Source organism: Macaca mulatta, chromosome X, assembly GCF_049350105.2.
Source record: "Macaca mulatta isolate MMU2019108-1 chromosome X, T2T-MMU8v2.0, whole genome shotgun sequence".
In the NCBI taxonomy this organism is placed as follows: Eukaryota; Metazoa; Chordata; class Mammalia; order Primates; family Cercopithecidae; genus Macaca; species Macaca mulatta.
Genome location: NC_133426.1, coordinates 91435722 through 91457523, shown reverse-complemented (window position 1 = coordinate 91457523; position 21802 = coordinate 91435722). Strand labels below are relative to the sequence as shown.

General features: G+C 40.5%; 1 protein-coding gene across 4 annotated transcripts in view; it reads right to left on the bottom strand.

Moving 5' to 3' along the window:
- The window catches only part of APOOL (apolipoprotein O like), an 82660-nt gene that overhangs the window by 57112 nt on the left and 3746 nt on the right, over positions 1 to 21802 (bottom strand). For 2 of the 4 annotated variants that reach the window (XM_077988099.1, XM_077988098.1), the window contains exon 2: positions 19209 to 19290. The exons of the other annotated variants lie outside the window; for them this stretch is intronic. The gene's annotated coding sequence lies outside the window, so the exon portion shown is untranslated. The remainder of the gene's footprint in view (positions 1 to 19208; positions 19291 to 21802) is intronic. 4 annotated transcript variants of the gene reach the window in all.

Here is a 21802-nt window from a genome sequence, read left to right as displayed (position 1 = left end):
AGTAAAAGGATGATTACCAAAAGTTGGGAAGGATGGTGATAGATGTAAGGGGAGAGGTGGGAATGGTTAGTTATTACCAAATAAAAAATTAAAAAAAAAAAAATCAGACCTACTATTTGGTAGCACAACAGTGTGGCTAAAGTCAATAATAACTTAATTGTTCATTTTTAAAGAACTTAAAGAGTGCAATTGGACTGCTTGTAACTCAAAGGATAAATGCTTGAGAGAATGGATACCCCATTCTCCATAATGTACTTATTTCACATTGCATGCCTATATCAAAATATCTCATGTATCCCATAAATATATGCACATACTATGTACCTAGAAAACTTTTTAAAAACATGAAAATAAAAAAGAGATTTGATTACAGAAGAGTATCATAGTGAGGCAGAATGTGTAGAATTTGCACAGCCATTACTGGCTTTCAAACTGGAAGAAGTCATCATGAGACAAGGAATGCTGATGGTCTCTAGCAACTACAAAAGGCAAAGAAATGGATTCTCCCCTAAAACTCCCAGAAGGAACACATGCCTGCCAACACCTTGAGTTTTAGACTTATGACCCCCAGAACTGTGAGGAAACAAATCTGTGTTGTTTTTGGCCACTGAGACTGTGGTAATCTGTTAGAGCAGCTATAAAAAATTAATAGAAGTGTCAATCCACCAAGAATCCTTTTTTTAAACAACCAGACATAATTACCATAGGACTCAGCAATCATACTTCTGGGCATTTATACCAGTAAAATAAAATTTATATCCACAAAAAATCCTGTACACAATTGTTGGTAGCAGCTTTATTTGCAACAGCCCAAACTGGAAACGTCCAGTTGGTTCTTTAATGGCAGTATGAAAAGCTTAATGAAACTTCTCCCTCAGGGAGACATCTATCAAAACTAGTAAAAATTAGCAAATTCTCTGAATATTGATCAAATCACTCACAACAAATTGAGATGCATTTATTCAACAAAATCTATAGAATCTGGTAAGAAGAGTGAGAGGCAATGGCATTCATGGCGACTTAAACCCTAACATACCAATAACTGAATTACATGTAAATTGTTTAGATATACTAATTAAGGCAGATGTTGGCAGAGGGGATGAAAAATAGTGACCCAAACTATTTATGTAACAGAGCATTAGTATCCAGAATGTATATCAGATATCTGAGACTTCATGCTATACAGGAAAGAGACATCACAGAGTTAGTCCAGCAAAGTCACTAAACAAGTAAGTGAACAAACATGCAACACCAATAACAAGCCTGAGGTGGGGCTGTGAAGTGTTATCAGAAACCAGAGTTGCTCCAATATATTATCTAAAACGTCCGTGATATAGTTTGGATATTTGTCCCTGCCCATATCACATGTTGAATATTAATCCCCAATAATGGAAGTGGGGGCTGGTGGTGGCAGGTATTTGGGTCATGGTGGCAAATCCCTCATGGCTTGGTGCTGCCTTCACAACAGTGAGTTCGCGAAATTTTGTTGTTTTGAAGTCTGTGGTACCTTCCCTTCTCCCTTCCTCCTTCCCTCCTTCCACTTCTCTTGCTTCTGCCATGTGAGATGCTTGCTCCAGCTTCACTTTCCACCGTAATTAGAAGCTTCCTGAGAATCTTCACAGAAGCAGATGCTACCATGTTTCCTGTAAAGCCTGCAAAACTGTGAGTCAATTAAACCTCTTTTCTTTATAAATTACCCAGTGTCAGGTATTTCCTTATAGCAATTCCAGAATGCCTAACACAGAAAATTGGTATCAGGAGTGGGGCATTGCTATAAAGATACCTGAAAATTTGAAAGTGACTCTGCAACTGGGTAATGGACAGAGGTTGGAAAAGTGTGGAGGGCTCAGAATATAGGAAGATGAGGGAAAGTCTGGAACTTCTTAGAGACTGTTTAAATGGTTTTGACCAAAATGCTGACAGCGATATGGACAACGAACTCTAGGCTGCTGAGGTCTGAGATGGAAATGAGGATATTTTGGGAATTGGAGCGAAGGTCAACCTTGCTCTGCCTTAGCAAAGAACTTGGCTACATTGTGTCCATGCCCTAGGATCTGTGGAGGTTTGAATTTGAGAGTGATGACCTAGCATATCTGACAGAAAAAAAAAATTATAAGTAGCAAAGCGTTCAAGAAGTGATGTGGCTGCTTATAACAGCCTACACTGAGATGCAAGAACAAATAAATGACTTAAAGTTAGAAATTATATTTAAACAGAAAGCAGAGCATAAAAGTTTGAAATATTTGCAGCCTGGCCACGTGGCAGACAAAAAAAAAAGCTCTTTCAAACAGGCTGCTGAGCAACCACCTGCTACAGATAGTTGCATAACTAAAAGGGAGTCAAGGGCTAATATCCAAGACACTGGGGAAAAGGCCTTGAAGGTATTTCAGACACCTTTGCGGTAGCCCCTCCCATCATAGGCCCAGGGGCCTAGGAGGATAGAAGGGTTTTGTAGGCCAGGCCCAGGGGCCCACAGCCCTGCACAGCCTCAGAACACTGTTTCCCATATCTCAGCCACTCTAGCTCCAGCTATGGCCCAAACTGGCCCTGGTAGAGTTCAGGCTACCACTCTGGAGAATGCAAGACATAAGCCTTGGTAGCTTCTATGTAGTGTTCAGCCTGTAGGGGTACAGAATCCAAGAGTGATGAATACTTGGCAGCCTCTTCCCTGATTTGTGGATATATGAGAAAGCCTTGGGACTGAGGCAGGAGCCTACTGCAGAGGTGGAGCCCTCGCAGAGAACCTCTACTATGGCAGTGCCAAGTGTTGGAGCCCCCACAGAGGGTCCCCAATAGAGCACTGCTTAGTGGAGCTGTGAGAAAGGGGATACTAACCTCCACACTCCAGAATGGTAGATTCACCAGCTGCTTGCACCCTGCACCTAGAAAAGCTACAATCATTTAAATCCAATCCATAAGAGCAGCCCTGGGGGATGAATCCCGCAAAGACACAGGGGCAGAGCTGTCCAAGGCCTTGGAAGCCCATCCTTTGCAGCAGTGTGTCCTGGATATGGAACACAGAGTCAAAGGAGATTATTTTGGAGCTTTAAGATTTAATGACTGCCCTGCTGGGTGTTGAACGTACATGGGGCCTGTAGCCCATTTCTTTTAGCTGATTTCTCCCTTTTAGAATGAGAATGTTTACCTAATGCCTATACCCAACAAATAAAAAACCTGTTTTTTATTTGACAGGCTCATAGGTAGAAGGGACTTGCCTTGTCTCAGATGAGACTTTGGACTTTGCAATTTTGAGTTAACACTGGAAGGAGTTAAGACTTTCGGGGAGTGTTGGGAAGGTACAATTGTATTTTGCAATGTGGAAAGGACATGAGATTTAGGAGGGGCCAGAGGTGGAATGATATAATTTGGATATTTGTCCCTGCCCAAATCTCATGTTGAATTATAATCCCCAGTGCTGAAGGTGAGTCCTAGTGGGAGGTGTTTGCATTATGGGGGCAGACCCCTCATGGCTTGGTATTGTCTTCATGACAGTGAATGAGCTGTTGCGAGACCTGCTCATCTAAAACTGTGTGGAACCTCCCCTCCCCACATACTCTCTATCTCTCTCTCTTGCCCTTGCTCTTGTCATGGGAGATGCCTGCTCCCCATTTTGTAGTCTGCCACGATTGGAGGCTTCGTGAGACCTCCCCAGAAGCAGATGCCACCAAGCTTCATGTAAAGCCTAAACAATTGTGAGCTAATCAAACCTCTTTTGCTTATAAATTACCCCGTCTCAAGTATTTCTTTAGTGCTCACAATTCAGCTGGCTAGAAGGCTAGATACATGGCAAGAGAGGAAGCAAGAGAGAGACTGGAGGTACCAGGCTCTTTGTAACCACCAGCTCTTGCAGGAAATAATGGAGTGCGAACTCACTTATTATAGGAAGGACTGCACCAAACCTGTGACCCAAACATCTAGGCATTTAGGCAATGCACAAATGGCCTAACACAGTCCAGTTTACAACAATGGCCTGTACCTATACCCATTCAGAGCTCTGTTCTGAAAGAGCTATTCCAAAGAGCTCTCCAGCAGAGTGGCAACTCCCATCTTTCCCAATTCCCTGAGCTAAAAGAGATATTCCAGATGAATTTGGCAGATGGTGAAAACTAGGAAATATGCTGCTTTCTCAGCCAAAGCTTCTGCCCCATACGAAGGATTCAGAAAGGACAGCTGCTGGTGAAAAGTCCAGTCCCCTAGTCCCTCATAGCTCTGTGTGACTGAAGAGCTGGTCTAGGAGTCAAAACAGCCCTGTGGAATCTTGCATATCTCCCAACTTTATAGTGCAAAAGTGGTATCCCAGTTAGATTTGGCAGGGGTTCTTCCCAGGGGAAAACTGGATCAAGCGTGAAAACTGGCAACACCCTAACTTTGCCAAGCAACTAGACTTTATCTGGATCAAACTGCAGGGCAATTTATGCTCCGGATTGTAATCAAAAACAACAGAACGAACAGCAATCAGTGGAGACTAAAAGTTTGGTATGATATAAATAGAAGCCAAGAGCCATTATTGGGGAGATCAGAAAGAGACAAAGAGAATTCCACAAATACCAGTCATCGCTAGTGGCCCAGAATACTAGGCACATACCCAAGGCTGCATACTCCGAGGAATGGCTGAAGAGGAAAATAATGATTATCTAGTCTTTGGCTGAATATGAGGCAACCTCAAGCTCCTTGGACTGTGAAAGCACTCTCCAAGTCACAAACAGAATCAACAGTAAAGGGTAAACACCTTGCTGGTTTAAAATGCTTAATTACAGCCTCTGGCCAACCACACATCACTAAGCATGCTGACACAGAGGCAATCCCTAGAAATCTAGGCCTAAATATAAAAACAGAAAAGAAGTATCTAGGCAGGGATATCTGAGACTTCATACCATGTTACAAATAGACATCACAGAGTATGTCCAAGAAAGTCACTAAACAAGTAAGTGAACAAACGACAACAAAAAGAAGCCTGGGGTGGGATGAAGGGTGTTGTTGGAAACCAGAGTTGCTACAATATATTATCTAAAATGTCCCATTTACAACACAAAAATATAAAACATGCAAATAAACAGGAAGTTTTGACCCAATAGAAATTGTCCTAGAGAAAATCCAGATGGATGCAGTGATATTCTCTTTCTTCTTATATTTTTGTCTTGAAAGCTATTTTGTCTGGTGGAGTTACTCTAGACTCTACTCTATTCCCTTAATCTGTGTGTATGTATTTATGTCAGTGTCAAGCTTTTTTATTACTATAGCATTGGAATAGATTTTCAAATCATGCAACGTGATACCTCTGGCTTTCTTCTTTTTGCCAATATTGTTCTGGCTGTTTGGAGTCTCTTCTGGTTGCATATGGATTTTAGGATTGTTTTTCTGTTTCTGGGGATAGTGTCATTGAAATTTTGATAGGGATTGCACTGAATATGTAGACTGTTTTGGGTAGCATGGACATTTTAATAATATGAATTCTCTCAATTCATAACCAGGGGATAGCTTTCAATTTGCTTCTGTCTTCTATTTCATCAGTGTTTTAAAGTTTTCAGTGTACAGATCTTTCACTTACTTGGCTAAATTTATTTCTAAGTATTTTTTATAGTAGCTAATTTAAATGAAATAATTTTCTTGATTTATTTTTTGGATAGTTCACTGTTACTGTATAGAAACACTGATTTTGTATGCTGATTTTGTATTCGCAACTTTACTAAATTCATTTATTACTTTTAAAAGATTTTTCTGTAGTCTTTAGGGTTTTCTGTATACAAGGATCATGTTGTTTCAAACAGAGTCTTAGTCCTTTTGTGTTGTTATGAAGGAATATCTGAGACTGGGTAATTTGTAAAGAAAAAAGGTTTGTTTGGCTCACGATTCAGCTGGCTAGAAGGCTAGATACATAGCAAGAGAGGAAGCAAGAGAGAGAGTGGAGGTGCCAGGCTCTTTGTAACCACCAGCTCTTGCAGGAAATAATGCAGTGCGAACTCACTTATTATAGTAAGGACTGCACCAAACCATTCATGGGGGATCTGGCCCTGTGACCCAAACATTTACCATGAGGACCCACCTCCAACAATGGGAAACAAATTTCAATATGAGGTTTGGGGAAAAAACATCGAGATTATAGCATAAGGACAAATTAACTTCTTCCTTCTCAATTGAGATACCTTTTATTTCTTTCTCTCGCCTAATTGCTCTGGGTAGGACTTCCAGTACTATGTTAAATAGAAATGGCAAGAGTGGGCATCCTTGTCTTGTGCTTGGTCTTAGAGGAAAAGCTTTCAGCTTTTCACCATTGAGTATGATGTTAAATGTAGGATTCTCATATATGGCCTTTACCATGTTTAGGTACATTCCTTGTATAACCAATTTCTTGAAGTTTTTATCATGAAAGGATGTTGAATTTTGTCAAATGCCTTTTCTGCATCTATTGACATGATCATATGGCTTTTGTCCTTCCTTTTGTTAATGCCATATGTCACATTTATTGATCTGCATATTTTGAACCATCTTTCCATCCCTTGGATAAATCCCACTGATCAGGGTAAATGATTATTTTAATGTGCTGTTGAGTTCAGTTTGCTAGTATTTTATTGAAGACTTTTGCATCTAAGTTCATCAGGAATACTGACCTGTAATTTTCTTCCCTTGTTGTGTCCTTGTCTGGCTTTTGTATCACGGTAATGCTGGCCTTGTAAAATGCATTTGAAAGTAATGCCTGTTGTTCAGTTTTTGAAGAGTTTGAGGACTGGTATTATTCCTTCTTTAAATGTTTGGTAGAATTCAGCAGTGAAGCCATCATGTCCCCAGCTTTTCTTTGATAGAGTTTTTACTAGTGACTCAATCTCCTTATTCATTAGCACTCTGTTCGGATTTTCTATTTCTTTGTAATTCAGTCTTCGTAAGTTGTATGTGTCTAGCAATTTGCCAATTTTTTTCTAGGTTATCCAGTTTGTTGGCATATAATTGTTCACAGTAGTCTCATGATTTTTAGTATTTCTGTGGTATCATTTGTAGTCTCCTCTTTCATTTCTGATTTGTCTTCTCTCTTTTTTAGAACTGAGTCTAGCTAAAGGTTTATCAATGTTACCTTTTCACAAAAACCAACTCTTAGTTTCACTGATCTTTTATATTGTTTTTCTCGTTTCCATTTCATTTATTTGTGTTCTGATCTTTATTATTTCCTTCTTTATGCTAACTTTGGGCTTAGTTTTTTTTGTTTGTTTTGTTTTGTTTTTTCCTAGCTTCTTGAGGTGTAACATTAGGTTTTATACTTGGGACCTGGAGCCTGAATCCACAGGAACTGGCCTGGCACCGAGAGAGGCTTGGCACCTGGGACCACTGGGATGGGCCTGGAACCTGGGTCTGGGTTGTCTTAGCACCTCAGTCTATAGGGTCTGTCCCAGTATTGGGGTGAGAATGGACCCTGGGTCTGCTGGAGCAGGCCTGAACTCTGGGTTCTCTAGAGCCTGGGGCCAGCATGGAGCTCGGTTCTGTAGGGGCTGGTATGAAGCCTAGGATTATGGCACTGGCCTAGTACCTGGAGCCACTAGAAATGGCCAGGATCCTAGGGCTGTGGAGACAGGCCTGGAGTTTGTGTCTGCTGGTGCTGGCTGGAGGCTGAGTATATAGGTGCTTGTCTAGAGGCTAAGTCTGCAAGGACTGGCCTTGGTTCTGGGGCCAGCCTGGGTCCTGGGTATACATGGGTGGTCCTGGAGCCTGAGTCCATGGAGACCAATCCACTAGCAGTGTCTACTGGGACAGGCATGTACCCTAGGTCTGCTGGGGCATGGGGCCACAGGGACTGGCTTAACACCGGGCAGGCCTAGAGCCTGTGTCTCTGAGTTCCTGCCTAGTGTCAGAGGCTAAGGGTGCTAATCCAGCACAGGAGTGGATCTCAAGCCTATGGCCATGAGAACTGGCCCATTCCTGGGGACGATCCTGATGCTAGTATCACTAGGGGTGGCCTTGCCCTGGGGTGGCTCTGGAGCCTAAAACTGCAAGGACCTGTCTGAGACTGGGGATAGTCTAGAGCCTGGAGCTGCTGGTGTTGGCCTAGCACTAGGGAGGCCTGGAGCCTGGGGCTAGAGGGTTCTGCCTGATACCAGGGTGGGCTTTCAGACTGTATCTGCAGGTATTAACTTGAACCTGGGGTAAAGGGGCTAGCCTGGTACTCAGCAGACGTGGAACCTGTATCCACATATGTCAGCCTGATGACTAAGGCTGCAAGAGCCAGCCTGATGCTGGGGATAGCCGAGAGCTTAGGACCACTGAGGTCAGCTGAACATTGAGGACAGTCCAGAACCTGAGGATCCTGAGGTTGTCCTGACAGTAAAGAAACCTGGAGACCAAGTCTGCTGCATAGGTCTGGAGCCTGGGGCTGTGGGATGCAGCCTGGTGCTGGAACAGGTGGGCTTGGAGGCTTAGTCCATAGATACTGACCTGGAGTCTAGAGCTGTGGAGGCCTACCCTGCATTGTGTTTTACTAAGACAAGTCTATTGCTGGTGTCCAAGGCAAAGTCTGGTGTCTATTGCCCACTTTTCTCTCCACGCTACACTGCCTGGTGTTGGGGGAGGGGTGACATGGGCAATGTAAAACTGACTGTCTCTCCTGCCCTCATCAATGCATCTTTTCATAATTCTGTGCTACACCCAGGAGCTGTAATTTCTCACTTGGTTTCCTTAGCTCCTATAAAGGTCATTTCATATATGGAGGGATCTTCGAATTGATGTTTCTGCAAGGGAAAGAGTGCTGGAGCATCCTATTCTGCCATTTTGCTGATGCTTGTCTCTGAGTCAGGGTTTTGACCAATCATATCATCATCACCAATCTTGCTGACACTGCCTCTGTTCAGCACCCAACCCCAGGTCCTGAATCAGGGCTTTCACATGTCCTTACTGAAGCTGCACTCCCGCTACTCTGTGCCCTAGCCCCTGGGTCTTGAGCCAGGGCTTTGATTAACCATCCCTGGGGTTAGGCTGCCACTGCTCTAGACTCTACACTCTGGGCTTAAGTCACAGATATCACTGCTGTTTGCTCCACTCCCTGGGGCCTGAGTTGTGGCTACAACCAGCCATCCCTTGGGCCACACTACCCACTGTTGCATCACAGACCCACTGCCCAGGCCTCTTCTTGGTCCTGTCATTGCTGGATCTGTGTTACTGTTATATCCCTTCCCCATGAGGTCAAGTCATTGTGGAATGTCCTAGAGACCCACCGTAAACTCTGTAGATGATATGCACAAGACCATGTCTTAATCACTGGCACCACTATCCCAGCAAGTATGTCTGTGCTCCAGTTCCCAGATGCCACAGAAGTTCTGTGCACACCTAACCACAGATCCTCAGATCTGTTGCTACTCCAAATACCTGTGCCCTAAGCACTGGCACCACCATCACTGTCTTAGCCTCTTTGGACTTCTATAACAAAATGCCTTAGGCTGGATTATTTATAAATTATAGAAATGTATTGCTTACAGTTCTGGAGACTGGAAAGTCACATATCAAGGCAACAGAAGATATAGTCTCTAATGAGGGCTTGATCTGTGCTTCAAAGATGTTAACTTCTTCTAGCATCCTTACATGGCAGAAGGAGTAAGTCCATTCCCTTCAATCTCTGTTATGGGGGCATTAGTCCCATTTGTGAGGGCAGAGCCCTCATAACTTAATATCTTTCAGATAGGCCCCACTTATTAAAACTGTCACATACAGTATTAGTTTCCAACATATAAATTTGAAGGGAACACCCACATTCAAACCATAGCAGCCACTGATCATGCACCTGCCCCAATCCCAGCATCACCACAGCTGCGGTTGTGTGAATGCCAGCATGCCACAATCGGTGCCAAGAGGAATAACCTTGGCTAGAATATCCCCCCATGAGAGAAAAGGAGTGCAAGAGGAACCCAGCAGCCACCACTACCAAGGACCATAAGAGCCCTAGCCACTATAGCCACCACAGACTGCACACATATAAACATAAGGCTGCCAGAAAAATGAAAACATCAAGGAAATACGATACCACTAAAGAAACACAGTAACTATGCAGTAAGTGATCTCAAAGAAACGGAGATCTATGTTATCTGAAAAAGAATTAAAAATAATTATTTTAAGGAAGATCAGTGAGATAGAAGAGAACACATACAGCTCAATGAACTCAGGAAAGTAATAAACAAAACAAGATCAACAAAGAAACAGAAATTATCAAAAAGAACCAACAAAAATTTTAGAACTGCAGAATATAATGAATGAAATACAAATGTAAAAGAGAGCTTCAAACAGGAGACATGATCAAATAGAACAAAGAATCTGCAAACTTGAAGGCAGACCTTATGAAATTATCCAGTGAGAAGATTTTTTAAAAAAATGAAAAATAGTGAAGAAAACCCAAAGAACTTACGGGACACTATCAACTGAATCACTGATCACATTTAGATGTTTGTCCCCTCCAAATCTCATGTTGAAATGTCATCTCAAATTTGAAGTTGGGGCCTGGTGGGAGGTTACTGGATCATGGGAGCAGTCCCTCATAAATAACTTGGTGCTATCCTCATAATAGTGAGTGAGTTTTTGCAAGATCTGGTTGTTTAAAATTTTGTGGCACCTCCCCACTTGCTTTCTTGCTCCCACTCTCACCATATGACATGCTGGTTCCTCATTGCCTTCTGGCATGATAGTTAGCTTCCTGAGGCCTGCACCAGCAACATGTCAGCACCATGCTTCCTGTACAGCCTGAAGTGCTGTAAGCCAAAAATAAAACCTCTTTTCACAAAGTAGTTAGCCTCAGGTATTCCTTTACAGCAATGCAAAAATGGTCTAATACAACATAGATGCTAAAGTCCTCAACAAAATACTAGCAAACTAAATTCTACAGCACATTAAAAGACTCATTCATGGATGGGAGGAAAATAGCAAACAGGAAGCAGGGCTAACATGCATCTCCCACTTGAACAGACAAAACAGTGTGTGGAGACTCATACCATGAACTTTTGTTCCAAGAACCACTGCAGGAACATACCAGGAAAACCAAAAGAATTCACAGATCCTTTGATGGTAGCAGAGCGCTGCTGCAAATTCCATGAGATGGGTGAGTTTCCAAAGTGAGAGAGGGTGAAAACCTGCCTCCAAACACACATTCCACTGGGGAATCTAAAAATCCAGATCATGGGAGAAGGATTTAACCCTGTCTAGAGCTGGAACAGATTTCAGGAACCGCATGAAATATAAAGGTAAAAGCAGCAGTGGGGAAGGACCTTGGAGGCACTCAGAGTCTCCAGCTCAAGCCCAGGGAAGCCATCCCTAACTGCTAAGATCTCACAGGGGCTCTCAGGGAAGACAGCCAGCAGAATTAGGGAGGGGTCAAAGGGTGAAAGAAATTTCCAACTGAATTTTGTAATAATTTTGACTGGGTACAAACATTCTTGAGCAGAATATAGGGGGTGAATGGGAACTGCTGCAAATATGAGCATAGGAACCATCAACATTGTGAACACAAAGAGAGAGGAGGGCCTGAAAGCTGTGCTTGCATTCTTAGCAAGGAAACTTATGGCCCAGGGCAGGTCTGAGCTCTGCGCACAGGCTGCCTGGATCTAAACTGTTAGCAGGGCACTGCAGAATCAAGATTGGCCTCACCAAATGCATGGGAGCTGAGTGAGTCCTTTCACTAATGGCTATACCCTAAATCCCTGGAGAACTATACTGCACAGCAGAGGCAGCCATAATCCCCTCGAACATAACCCCATTGGCCTGAGAACCATCCCCCTCAACCTCCACGGAAGCCTTTGCAAGCCCCATGCAAGAAGAGACTAAGTTCAGATCCACCTAATACCCTGCCCCCACGTGGTGGTATTTCCCAACCTGCCTGGTAACCAAATACAAAAGACATGAACTCTTGGGAGCTTTATGGCCCTGCCCATTACCTGAGAAAACAGAATACTTCCTCTGCCAACTTAGGGCAAGCTTATATCCCACTACTGCTAACACAGCTGGTGTTATCTTGAATGTGTTACCTCCTGACTGGAGGGCAATTATCTTATGCCATTACAGCAACTCATGACAGAATAACCCTGCTCCTAAGAAGGGGGAGAGCCCCACGTCAGGCAGTCACCCCATGGGATAAAAGAATCTGAACAACAGGACTTGAGTTCTAGATCTTTCTGCTAGTGGGTAGTTTCTCACAACAGAGACACAATTGCAATGCTGGGTACAGTAGGGAAAGTCTACACCTATACCCCAACAGGCAGGCAGCCTCTGTGATCATAAAAGGTCTTGGAGAAGGAGACCTTGTTCCCCACCAGCACTCCACTGAAGACACAGTGGGCTTCCCCCACAGGAATGCAGCCTAGAAGAATGTATAGACAGCCTTGCTGGAACAATCCAGGGTGAGTGTATCCCCATAACAGGAGCATACTCCAGGTTCAGGCCAGCAGACAGGCAGAGTCACAATTCCTCCCTACCTGGAAGATCAACATTCCTATACATGAAAAGATGTGTCTGTATGACCCAAGTAGCTGAAACACAAAGACAGGAGTGAAGCTATGAGGTGAATAACTTTCCTGCTGACCTGGCAGGGGGGCTGAGGTAGCTCTCACTCTTCACCCTGATAAAACCTCAGCAGATTTCACTGAGAGCTCCCCCAGCAACCCTCATCAAGGTTGGGATCTTGGCCCACAGTTGGGCATTATTAGGTTGATACAAAAGTAATTGAGGTTTTTGCCGTTGATGGGAAAAACCTCAATTACCTTTGCACCAGCCCTATCTTAGCCACAACTGGTGACTATCCAGGGATACTTTCCCTACTGGACTGAAGACTGAATCATCAATTTAGTAAATAAAACAATGGAAAAAATTAAGTAAATAAATAAATTGTATGCCATGAGAGAAGGAGATAACCTTCAAAAGATCCCTGCCATTCCAACTCCATAGGAGACAGTGAACTCACCCACACACCACGAATATAACTACTACAACCAGCATCAGGGAAAGCCAGCACACAAAGGCTCTCTTTATAACTAACTATCTCATACACAGTCTTCATCCCTACAAGCACAAAGAAGGTCAGGAGTTTGAGACCAGCCTGGCCAACATGGCGAAGCCCCATCTCTAATAAAAATACAAAATTAGCTGTGTTTGGTGGCGCACACCTATAATCCCAGCTACTCAGGAGGCTGAGGCAGGAGAATCACTTAAACCCAGGAGGCAGAGGTTGCAATAAGCACAGATCATGTCATTGCACTCCAGCCTGGGCCACAAGAGTGAAACTCCATCTCATAAATAAATAAATATTAAAGTCTGATACTTAAGAAGGAAAAGAAGAAATTTAAAATAAAAAAGAAGTCCAATCAAAAAAAGATTCAAGAACAATTTTAAGAAACAGTCTACATAAATGAGAAGAAACCAGAAAAGTAACTCTGGTAATGACAATACAGGGTTCTATAACACCCCCAAATAATCACACCAGCTCCCGAGCAGTGGATCCAAACCAAGAAGAAATCTCTGAATTGCCAGATAAAGAATTTAGAAGGCTGATTATGAAACTACTCAAGGAGATACCACAGAAAGGTGAAAAAGACCTTAGAGAACTTTTTAAAAAAATACAGGATATGAATGAAACATTTTCCATAGAAATAGGTATCATAAAGAAAAACCAATCACAACCTCTGGAAATAAAAGACACGCTTAGTGAAAAACAAAATGCAGTAGAAATTTTCAAAAATAGACTAGAACCAGTAGAAGAAAGAATTTCAGAGCTCGAAGACAAGGTTTTCAAATTAACCCAATCAGAAAAAGACAAGGATAAAATAATCTAAAAAAAATGAACAAAGCTTCCAGTAAACTGAGGATTGTGTTAAATGGCCAAATCTAAGAATAACTGGTCTTCCTGAGGAAGAAGAGAAATCAAAAAGTTAGGAAAACTCATTTGAAGGAATAATTGAGAAAAAATTTCCTGGTCTTGCTAGAGATCTAGACATCCAACTATAAGAAGCTCAAAGTACTTCTGGGAAATTCATCACAAAAAAGATAATCACCTAGACACACAGTCATCAGGTTATCTAAACTCAAGGCGAAGGAAAAAATCTTAAGAGCTGTGAGACAAAAGCATCAGGTAAACTATAAAGAAAAACCTATCAGACTAGCAGCAAATTTCCTAGCAGAAACTTTACAGCCAGAAGGAATTGGGGTCCTATCTTTAACCTCCTTAAATAAAATAATTGTCAGCCAGTAATTTTGTTTCCAGCAAACCTAAACTTCATAAATAAAGGAGAGATAAAGTTGTTTTCAGACAAAAAAAAAAAAATATGCTGAGAATTCGCCACTACCAAGCCAGCACTACAAGAACTGCTAAAAGCAGTTCTAAATCTTGAAAGAAAACCTCGAAATACGCCCAAAATACAACCAACTAAAAGCATTAATCTCACAAGACCTATAAAACAATAACACAATTTAAAAAAAGGTATTCAGGCAACAACCAGCATGATAAATAAAACAGTACCTCATATCTCAATACTAACACTGATAGTAAATGGCCTAAATGCTCCACTTAAAAGATAAAGAATGGCAGAATGAATAAAAATCCACCAACCAAGTAATTGCTGAGACTTACTTAACACATAAGGACTCACATATACTTAAGGTAAAGGGGTGGAAAAAGAGTCCATGCAAACGGACACCAAAAGTGAGCAGGAGTAGCTACTTTAAAATAACAACAGTTTAAAAAGACAAAGAGGGATATTATATAGTGATAAGAGGACTACTCCAACAGGAAAATATCACAGTCCTAAACACATACGTACCTAACACAGGAGCTCCACAATTCATAAAAAAATTACTACTAGACCTAAGAAATGAGATAGACAGCAACACAATAATAGTAGGGGACTTCAATACTCCACTGACAGCACTAGACAGGTCATCAAGACAGAAAGTCAACAATGAACCAGTGGATTTAAACTACATCCTAGAACAAATGGACTTAGATATTTATAGAACTTACTACCCCAAAACTGCAGAATATGCACTCTTTTCATGAGGACATGAAACATTCTCCAAGACAGACCACATGATAGGCCAAAAAACACTTCTGAATAAATTTAAGAAAATCAAAATCATATTAAGCATCCTTTCAGACCACTGTAGAATAAAACTGAAATCAACTCCAAAGGGAACCCTCAAAACTATACAAATAAATGTAAATTAAATAATCTCCTATTGAATGATCTTTGGGCCAACAATGAAATCAAGATGGAAATTTAAAAAGTCTTTGACCTGAATAATAGTAACACAACTTATCAAAACCTCTGGGATACAGCAAAAATAGTGCTAAGAGGAAAATTCATGGCATTAAATGCCTACATCAAGAAGTGTGAAAGAGCCCAAATATTGACAATCAAATATCACACCTCTAGGAACTGGAGAAACAAGGTCAAACTAAACCTAAAGCTAGAAGAAAAGAAATAACAAAATCAGACCAGGACTAAATAAAATTGAAACAAAAAAAATACAAGAGATAAATAAAACAAAGATCTGTTTATTTGAAAAGATTAAGAAAACTGATTGACCATTAGAGAGATTAAACAAAAGAAAAGAAGAGAGAATATCCAAATCAGCTCAAGTAGAAATGAAAAGAGAGATATTACAACTGACACCACAGAAATGCAAAAGATCATTGAAGGCTACTATGAATACCTTTGTGCACACAAACTAGAAAACCTAGAAGAGATGGATACATTCCTGGAAATATACAACCCTCCTAGATTAAGTAAGGAAGAAGTAGAAACTGAACAGACCAATAGCGAAATCGAAACAGTAGTTTACAAATTGCCAACAAAAACAGATTCCAGGACCAGATGGATTCACAGCTAAACTGTATCAGACACTCAAAGAGGAATTGGTACCAATCCTACTGAAACTACTACAAAAAAAAAAAAAGGCCGGGCGCGGTGGCTCACGCCTGTAATCCCAGCACTTTGGGAGGCCGAGGCGGGCGGATCACAAGGTCAGGAGATCGAGACCACGGTGAAACCCCGTCTCTACTAAAAATACAAAAAATTAGCCGGGCGCGGTTGTGGGCGCCTGTAGTCCCAGCTACTCGGGAGGCTGAGGCAGGAGAATGGCGTGAACCCGGGAGGCGGAGCTTGCAGTGAGCCGAGATCGCGCCACTGCACTCCAGCCTGGGCGACAGAGCGAGACTCCGTCTCAAAAAAAAAAAAAAAAAAGAAAGAAAGAAAGAAAGAAAGAAAAAGAAAGAAAGAAAGAAAGAAAGAGGGAGTCCTCCCTAGATCACTCTATGAAGCCAGTATCACCCAAATACCAAAACCAGGAAAGGACATAACAAAAAAAAAAAAAGAAAACTACAGACCAATATCCCTGATGAACACAGATGCAAAAATCCTCAACAAAATACTAGCTAACTGAATCCCAACAGCATATCAAAAAGATAATACATCACAAGCAAGTGGGTTTCATACCAGGGATGCAGGGATGGTTTAACATACACAAGTCAGTAAATGTGATATATCACATAAACGGAATTAAAACTAAAAATCATAAGATCATCTCAATAGAAGCAGAAAAAGCATTTTAAAAAAATCCTGGCTCCCTTAGTGACAAAAACCTTCTGCAAAATTGGCATAGAAGGAACAGACCTCAAGGTAATAAAAGCCATTTATGACAAGCCCACAGCCAATATCATACTAAATGGGGAAAAATTGAGAGCATTCCCAATGAGAACTGAAACAAGACAAGGATAATCACTTTCACCACTTCTATTCAACATGATATTGGAAGTCTTAGCCAAAGAAATCAGACAAAAGAAAGAAAGAAAGGACACTCAAATCGGAAAAGAGGAAGTCAAACCAGTGCTGTTCACCAATGATATGACAGTATACCTAGAAAATTCTAAGAACTCATCCAAGAAGCTCCTAGATCTAACAAATAATTCAGTAAAGTCTCAGGATACAAAATCAATGTACACAAATCAGTAGGACTGCTATACACCAAGAATGACCAAGCTGAGAATCAAATCAATAATTCAATCCCTTTTACGACAGCTACAAAACAGAAACAAAAAATAAACAAACAAAAAAACCTCAGGAGGTGGAAGATCTCTACAAGAAAACTATAAAACACTGCTGAAAGAAATTATAGATGACACAAACAAATAGAAACATGTCCCATGCTCATGGATGGGTACAATCAATATTGTCAAAATGACCATACCGCCAAAAGTGATCTACGGATTCAATACAATTCACATCAAAATATCATCATCGTTCTCCACAGAACTAGAAGAAAACAATCCTTAAATTCATATGGAACCAAAAAAGAGCCCACGTAGCTGAAGTAATACTAAGCAAGAAGAACAAATCTGAAGGCATCATATTACCCAACTTCAAACTACACTGCAAACTAGGCTACAGTTACCAAAACATGGTATTGGTATAAAAGTAGGCACGTAGACCAATGGAACACAGTAGAGAACCAAGAAATAAAGCCAAATACTTACAGCCAATTGATCTTAGGTAAAGCAAATAAAAACAGAATGGGAAAAGCACACACACCCTGTTCAACAAATCATGTTGGAATAACTGGCAAGCCACATGTAGAAGAATGAAACTGGATCCTCATCTCTCACCTCATACAAAAATCAACTCAAGATGGATCAAAGACTTAAATCTAAGACCTGAAACCATGAAAATTCCAGAAGATAACATCAGAAAAACTCTTCTAGACATTGGCTTAGGCAAAGAGTAGTTCATGACCAAGAATCCAAAAGCAAATGCAACAAAAACAAAAATAAATAGATGGGACCTAATTAAACTAAAAAGCTTCTACACAGCAAACAAAATAGCAGAGAAAACAGACAACTGACAGAGTGGGAGAAAATACTCACAAACTATGCATCTGACAAAGAACTAATATCCAGCATCTACAAGAAACTCAAACAAATCAGCAAAAAAAAAGAACAAATAGCCGGGCGCGGTGGCTCAAGCCTGTAATCCCAGCACTTTGGGAGGCCGAGGCGGGCGGATCACAAGGTCAGGAGATCGAGACCACAGTGAAACCCCGTCTCTACTAAAAATACAAAAAATTAGCCGGGCGCGGTGGCGGGCGCCTGTAGTCCTAGCTACTCAGGAGGCTGAGGCAGGAGAATGGCGTGAACCCAGGAGGCGGAGCTTGCAGTGAGCCGAGATCGCGCCACTGCACTCCAGCCTGGGCAACAGCGTGAGACTCCGTCTCAAAAAAAAAAAAAAAAAAAAGAAAAAAAAAGAACAAATAATGGCATCAGAAAGTAGGCAAAGACCATGAAGAGACAATTCTTACAATATGCAAATGTCCAACAAACATGAAAAAATGCTTAACATCACTAATTATCAGAGAAATGGAAATTAAAACCACAATGCGATACCATCTTACTCCTGCAAGAATGGCCATAATTAAAAATAAAAAAATAACAGATGTTGGTGTGGATGTGGTGAAAAGGGAACACTTTTACACTGCTGGTGGGAATGTAAGCTAGTACAACCACTATGGAAAACAGTATGGAGATTCCTTAAAGAACTGAAAGTAGAACTACTATTCAATCCAGCAATCCCACTACTGGGTATTTACCCACAGAAAAAAAGTCATTATATAAAAAAGTCACTTGCACATGCATGTTTACAGCAGCACAATTTGCAATTGTGAAAATATGTAACCAACCTAAATGCCCATCAACCAATGAGTGGATCAAGAAAATGTGGTATATATACAACCTGGAATACTATTCAGACATAAAAAGGAACAAAATAAGGGTATTTGCAGCAACCCAGATGAAGTTGGAGAACATTATCCCAAGTGAAGTAACTCAGGTATTGAAAACCAACTATCGTATGGTTTTACTAATAAGTGGGGGCTAAGCTATGATAATTCAAAGGCATAAAAATAAGACAATGCACATTGGGGACTTGGGAACACTGGGAGGGGTAAGGGACAAAATACTGCACACTGGAGACAGTGTAAACTGCTCAGGTGACAGGTGCACCAAAATCTCAGAAATCACTACTAAAGAACTCATCCATTTAACCTAAAACCACCTGTTCCTGAAAAACTTAAAATGTTTTAAAATGGGCAAAATATCTCAACAGATACTTCATCAAAGATACACAGATGGCAAATAAGCATATGAAAAGATGCTTCACATCATGTCACTGGAGAATTACAAATTAAAACAATAATAAGATATCACTACATACCTACTAGCAGGGTGAAAATCCGAAACACTGATGATGGTAAATGCTGGGGAGAACATGGAGCAAAAGGAAGTCTCATTCATTGCTAGTAGGAATGCAAAATGGTACAACCACTTAGAAGGGTAGCTTGACAGCACTATTCACAATAGCAAAGATACAGAATCAACCCAAATGTTCACCAATAACAGATTGGATTTCAAAAAAATGGTACATATACACCATGGAATACTATGCAGCCGTAAAAAGGAATGAGATCATGTCTTTTGCACGAATATGGATGGAGCTGTAGGCTATTATCCTTAGCAAGTAAATGCAGGAACAGAAAACCAAATATTGCATGTTCTCACTTATAAGTGGGAGCTAAATGATGAGAACTTACAAACACAAAGAAACCACAGACACCGGGGTCTCCTTGAGGGTAGTGGGTGGGAGCAAAGAGGGGAGCAGAAAAGATAACTATTGGGTAATGAGCTTAATAGCTGGGTGATGAAATAATCTGCACAATAAATGCCCATGATACGAGTCTACCTGCGTAACGAACCTTCACATGTACACCTGAACCTAAAATAGAAGTTGAACAAAGAAGTCAATAAATAAATAAAAGTAAAAGGCTCATTCACCATGATCAGTAAGATTTATCCCAGAGATGCAAGGACGGTTCAACATATCCAAATCAATAAACATGATACACCACATTAATAGAATGAAAGACAAAAACAACACGATCATTTTAATGAATGCAGAAAAAGCATCTGACAAACTTCAACATCCTTTTGTGATAAAAACTCTCAACAAATTAATTATACAAGGTATGTACCGCAACATAATAAAAGCCATATATGATAAGGCCACAACTAATATACCCAATGGCGAAAAGTTAAAAGCATTTCCTCTAAGATCAGGAACAAGACTCTTGCCACTTCTATTTAACATAGCACTGGAAGTTCTAGTCAAAGCAATTAGGCAAGAGAAAGAAATGAAAGGCATACAAATTGGAAAAGAAAAAGTAAAATTGTCTCTTTTCCCAGATTACATGATATTATACATAGAAGATCTTAAATATGCCACCAAAAAGTTGTTAGAACTAATAAATAAACTCAGGGAACTGCAGCACACAAAGTGAACATACAAAAAAGCAGTTATATTTCTATACACTATTGAAGATGATCTACCCAAAAAAGAAAGAAAGCAATCCCATTTAAAACAACATCAGAAAGAATAAAATACTTAAGAATAAACTTAACCCAAGAGGTGAAAGAGCTGTATATTGAAAACTATCAAACCATAATGAACAAAAATGAAGATACAAATGTCAAGATATCCTATGTTCATGAATTGGAAGAATTAATGTTGTTAAAATATCCATAGTACCCAAAGCAATCCACAGATTCAATTCTAATGGCATTTTTCAAAGACACAGAAAAAATAAACAATTGCAAAATTTGTATGGAATCACAAAAGACTCTGAATAGCCAAAGTAGGTGTACAACCAAAGCAAATGAAATCAGCAATTGCAAAGATACCTGCACTCCCATGTTCATTGCAGGATTTATTCACAATAGCCAAAACATGAAAACAACCTAAGTGTCTAACCTAAGTGTCTGCCAACAGATCAATGGATGAAGAAATTGTGGTATAGACACACACACACACACACACACACACACACACACACACACACACAAACGGGTTATTATTCAACCATAAAAAAAGAAAGAAATCCTGTTATTTGCAACAACATGGATAACCCTCAAGGGTATTATGCTAAGTAAAGTAAGTCAGACAAAGAAAGACAAACTCTGTATAATTTTATCTGTATGTGGAATCTTAAGAAGTTGAACTTACTGAACTAGAGAATAGAATGGCAGTTACCAGGGGCAAAGGTGAAGGAAAGGGGAGAGGTTGGGAGGTTGGCCAAAGGGCACAAACTTTCAATGATAAGATAGGTAAGTTCAAGGGATACAATACACAGCATGGTGAAGTGATACATATAAACTAATTTGATTCTGGTAATCATTCCACAAAATATATATATATCAAATCATCACACTGTACACCTTAAAATCAAACAATTTTATTTGTCAGTTATAACTCAATAAAGCTGGGGAAAAAAAGAAAAAAAAATACATAAACCCAGAGGGTCTTATAGCTACCTGTTCCCCAGGTACATCTTGAATTTACCATTCCCTAGAACTTCTTAATAGCTAAAATCATAAATTCAGCAAGTTTTTTTCTGAGTACAACCTTCTATAATTACAGTTTCGATTTCCTTACTGATCTACTTCAGTTCTTACAGGTAAAGTTACCTACCTTAGAAGACGTTTAGTGAGAATTAAATGAAATAATGTGTATCAACAGCTTAGCACAGTACCTGATACACAGTAAGTCCTCAAGAAATCATAGACAAATTTTGATTTTAAGTATTCTATTACAAACAAATTATCTGCCAATATCCAAATTGTCCTCAAACTCACTCTCAACCTCTGGCATTAAATGAAACTTGGCTTTTACTTGACACTACTATTATATATTCCTCCCAATCCACTTAATTGAAGGCCAGACCTCCAGCAATTCCCCCTGATTTCAGAAGATCTGAG